The sequence below is a fragment of the Otolemur garnettii genome, unplaced genomic scaffold (assembly GCF_000181295.1).
Source record: "Otolemur garnettii isolate 467f Iridium unplaced genomic scaffold, OtoGar3 scaffold00233, whole genome shotgun sequence".
NCBI classification, from domain to species: Eukaryota; Metazoa; Chordata; class Mammalia; order Primates; family Galagidae; genus Otolemur; species Otolemur garnettii.
In genome coordinates, this window is record NW_003852628.1 from 1,858,228 (window position 1) to 1,862,896 (window position 4,669).

General features: G+C 45.8%; 1 protein-coding gene across 1 annotated transcript in view; it reads left to right on the forward strand.

Moving 5' to 3' along the window:
* The first annotated feature begins 912 nt into the window (after positions 1-912).
* Positions 913-4,669, forward strand: part of FBXO17 (F-box protein 17) — a 20,288-nt gene continuing 16,531 nt past the window's right edge. Inside the window, exon 1 of the mRNA XM_012812951.2 lies at positions 913-1,041. The gene's annotated coding sequence lies outside the window, so the exon portion shown is untranslated. The remainder of the gene's footprint in view (positions 1,042-4,669) is intronic.

Below are 4,669 nucleotides of genomic sequence, written 5' to 3' on the forward strand. Positions count from 1 at the left end.
AGGCAGATAGGAGCAAGTTGGACTAATGTAATGGTTTACAAAAGTGTGGGAGGCCTGGTGTTCAGATTGGCTTTCAGGTGGCTGAGGTCAGTCACCTTGCGATCTCTGGGACGATCTTGGGCAATCAGAAGGAACTGCGAAGGCCCAAGGGCAGAGATAAAGGGAGAAAAATGGGTCATGGGCCTGTCCTTACTGATACTGAAATTCCGGATTAATATAGTTGTCTACAGCTGAGCGGCTCGGGGATGGGAGCTGGCTCCTAAAGTAGGAGTGTTTAGGTTTGTTATTGCGGCGGGAAAGTATGTGTGGCAGAGGGGTTCCGTTTAAAAACTGGCGTGGGCTTCTGAGAATCTAATCCCTGGGACATAACGTAAATTGGAGAAAATCCCTGCGGATAGGAGCTTTTATCCAAGTGTTTCAAGTCAGGTCCAAGGTCAGGGTCACAGCTTAAACCATTTACTAGCTTGCAGTGGACCGGTGCCTGATCCGATAGATATTATGAATGGTGGCGAGAGCTTTAGGCAGAGGCCGGAATGAAAAGAAAACAGGATATGGGTGAGGGTAGAGGTGGGAGGCTAGGACCACTCCCAAGGCGGATGCCGGAGCGGGGGGGGGGGGATCTCAGATCACTGGTGACCACATGGAGAAAGTAAGGGACCTCCCGGGAGTGGAGGGGGCCCAGATCTGGGAGTGATGGGGCTGGCTCCTCTCCTGCCCGGCTCGCGGCAGCGGTGCCTCCCCTGCTCCGCCCGCAGCCCTCCCAGATCCCGGCCCCGCCCTGGCTCCGGCGCGCCACCGCGGCCGGGAGGAGGGGCAGCCTTCCCCGCCCGCCCTTGGGCCGGATCTCAGACCCCCAGCGCCGGCCTTCGGCTACCACGCCCCTCCCCGGAAGAGGCCAGACTACCTCGACGGCCGGTCCTGGGGCTCCCTGGGCCGGGCCGATCCCGGGGAGCCCCTCGACTGGCTCCAAGAGTGAAGCCGGAAAGGAGATCTTAGCCCGCCGCCGCCTCCGAGCAGGCCACCGGGCGAGCGCCGGGACAGGTAGGGACCCAGATCCGGACCGAAGTATCGCGTGCTCATCCACAGCTGGGGCGTCGGAGGAAGTATTCCTGGTACGGGATCTGCCCGGAGGGGCCGGTCCGCGGGAGTCCCTTCAGCCCATCGTCCTTTACCCGGTCCTCCCTTGGCTCCAGCCTCCTTTACACCCAGAGTTATACAAACACATGTTAGGAAGCCCCAGATCGTCCAAAAGGGCTTTGCTTTGAAAACGAGTCTTCTAACGCCCGCTCCTTTGGTCCGCAGAGGCCACCATTAAATGCCTCTTCAAAATGTTCCAGACCAACACGTGTGCACTGCGGCCCGCGAAAGGCCAGACCGCTGCTTACAGTTGCTGAGTTTATTTCTTCTGGCTGGCAGGTCCCTTCGCAAAGTCTGTGAATCGGAGCCCTTAGAGGACCGTTTCTTGTTTTAGCAACTTGGGCACATAATGTGTTTAGCTGTGGCCGCGCCTCTCAATTTAAATTTTGTTGTTCTAAGTTATTTTTGCAACGTTCAGTAATATTTTTTAAAGCTCTATATATCTTGTTCCTTCAACTTTAGATAGACAGCATCTATGTACTCCATATTTTGAAAGACAGAAATATTTCAAATCTGATTTTAAAATAAAGATAATGTTTTAAATGTTACAGTAATATACAAGAATGAGACAATTAGAAAATACAGAGCTTTGCGTCAAAAACAAGTTCTATAAACAACAGCTGCCCCCTCATGCCTTCCCCACACGCACAGCCTGTTAAAATTTATTGTCACTGTTCCTTAAGCTTTTGGAAGTTTAAAAAAAAATTTTTATTGTCAGTACATTACTTTTTCTTTTATTTGAGAAGAGGTCTTACAGTGTTGCCCAGGCTGGTCTAGAACTCTGGCCTCAAGGAATCCTCCTGAACTCAGCCTTCCAAAGTGCTGGGGTTACAGGCCTGAGCCACCATGCCCAGCCTTAAATTACTTTTCAAAAATGGCAAAATTAACTTGTGGTTGCTGGCACATCTTTTTTACCTTTTCCCGCTTTTTATTCTTTCGGTATTTACTTACAAATCTTTAAAGAAAATTTTTGGATTGTTATTCCTTAAATTTTGCCAACTTTTAGACAATCTGAGCTCAAATCCTTTTCTAAAAATAGGAGACAGTGGCTGGGCACACTGGCTCCTGCCTGTAATCCTAGCACTCTGGGAAGATGTGGTGGGTAGATGGCCTGAGCTAAGGAGTTTGATACCAGCTGAAGCTACAGCGAGACCCTATCTCTAAAAATAGCCTTGTCATTAAGGCAGAGGCATGGCTCAGGCCTGTAATCCTAGCACTCTGGGAGGCCAAGGCAGATGGATTGCCAGAGATCACTGGTTCAAGACCAATCTGAGCCAGAGTGAGACCCCACCTCTAAAAAATAGTCAAGCATTGTGGCAGGCACCTGTAATCCCAGCCACTTGGGAGGCTGAGGCAAGAGAATCTCTTGAGCCCCAGAGATTGAGGTTGCTGTGAGCTGTGATGCTACAGCACTCTAACGAGGGCAACAAAGTAATACTCTTGTCTAAAAAAAAAAAAAAAAGAAATAGTTATTTTTAGCATCTCCACAATTTTTGTCCTCCCTATAGAATCACCTCCCTAATGACAACATTACTTTTCTTTTAACTTTTATTTTATTTTATTTATTTATTTATTTTTCAGGCAGAGTCTCACTCTGTCAACCATGGCTTCATAGCTCACAGTAACCTCAAACTCTTGGGCTCAAGGGATCCTTCCGCTTCAACCTTCTTGAGTAGATGGGGCCATCCTTTCCCCAACCCCCTGTGCTAGCTAAACTTGTATTATTTGTTGGGTCAAGTATACACAGTGTCTGTTGACTCCCCCATTTGTAAGGCCTGGCTAAGGAGCCTGCTTATAAAGATGTATTTGAAAAATATATATCATGTGAAATGAATCACATCTGTAATCCCAGCACTTTGGGAAGTGAAGGTGGGATGATCCCTTGAGCCCAGAAGTTCTAGGCTACAGTGAACTATGATCTGCCTACTGCTCTCCAGCCTTGGTGGCAGAGGGAGACCCTATCTCTTAAGTAAATTAAAAAATAAAATAATTTTTCATATTTATTTAAACATTTTATCCAACCAGTTTATACATATGGTTTACAAATCAAGTAGAAAAGAGTCTATTTAATTTTTTTTCTCTAATAAAAGTAATACAATGTCTTTAAGAAAAATGGAGAAGGCAGTCAGTGTTTTAGATTAAAGAGATAGAGACCTGACCAGCCCTAACAGTGTTTGAACCCCTATAAGGACTTTCTTAAGAAGAAAAAGCCACAGAAAACCTTCTGGGACAATGTGGGAATTTTTTTTTTTTTTGAAACAGAGTCTCACTGTGTTGCCCTCAGTAGAGTGCTATGGGGTTAGAGCTCACAGCAACCTCAAACTCTTGGGCTTAAGCTATTCTCTTGCCTCAGCCTCCCAAGTAGCTGGCACTACAGGCACCCGCTATTAACCTATTATAAACCTATTTTTTGTTGTTGTTCTTGTAGTTGACATTGTTGTTTGGCAGGCCAGGGCTGGGTTCAAACCCACCAGCTCTGGTGTATGTGGCTGGTGCTCTAGTGCTTGAGTCAATATGGGAAATTTTTCATGGAGAGAGTATTAGATGCAGAATGGATTTCTCTTGGTGTTGAGTGGGACCAGCTTGTATATTTAACAGATGCCCTTATTATTTTTTTCTTTTCTTTTCTTTTTTTTTTTTTAGACAGAGTCCTGCTCTGTCCCTCCTGGTAGGATGCTGTGGTGTCATAGCTCACAGCAACCTCAAACTCCTGGGTTCAAGCAATCCTCTTAAGCCTCCCAAATAGTTGGGACTACAGGTACCTGCCACAAAACCCAGCTGGTTTTTCTGTTTTTAGTAGAGATGGTGTCTCACTCTTGCTCAGGCTGGTCTAGAACTCCTGAGCTCAGGCAATCCACCTACCTTGGCCTCCCAGAGTGCTAGGATTACACATGCAAGCCACCACACCCACCCCTTATTCTTTCTTACAAAGTGTGCATCAAAGACAGAAAAAAGGCAGATATAGCAAAATGGGGACCATTACAGACATGTTCACTTAACTGTTCTTTCAACTTTTCTGTATGAGATTTTTATAGTAAAAATTGGGAGAAAATAAAATAAAATGATATCAAATGAAGAAAGAGATGTGCACAGTGGCACAAATTCTTGAGTCTTCTACGCTAGGATCCAAATCCTGGCAGCTAAACAAAAAAGAGAGGCATTGTTTGGACTGAGCTTCTATGCTGGGCCCCAGACAACCAGACCAAACCAAAATGGAGTCACTCATAGTAAATGCCACATTATCCAATGGAAACTTTAAAGAAGCACCCAGATTCTGAAAGAGACCAATTTTTCCTGAAAACAGAGACTCCAGTGTATCTGAGTCAGCATAAGAAAGAAATCCCCTCTCCTTTAACTCTTATCAAAAAGCAAACTGAAGTAACCTGATGTCAGCCAGTCAGCTTTTTTTCTATTTTGCTATTTGTTCCCACCTCACAAAACTCATTTTCCTGCCATTGCCCAGTGGAAGCTCTCATTCTGTTTTGTAGCATGGAGGCTGCCCCATTTACAAATCTTTTTTTTTTTTTTTTTT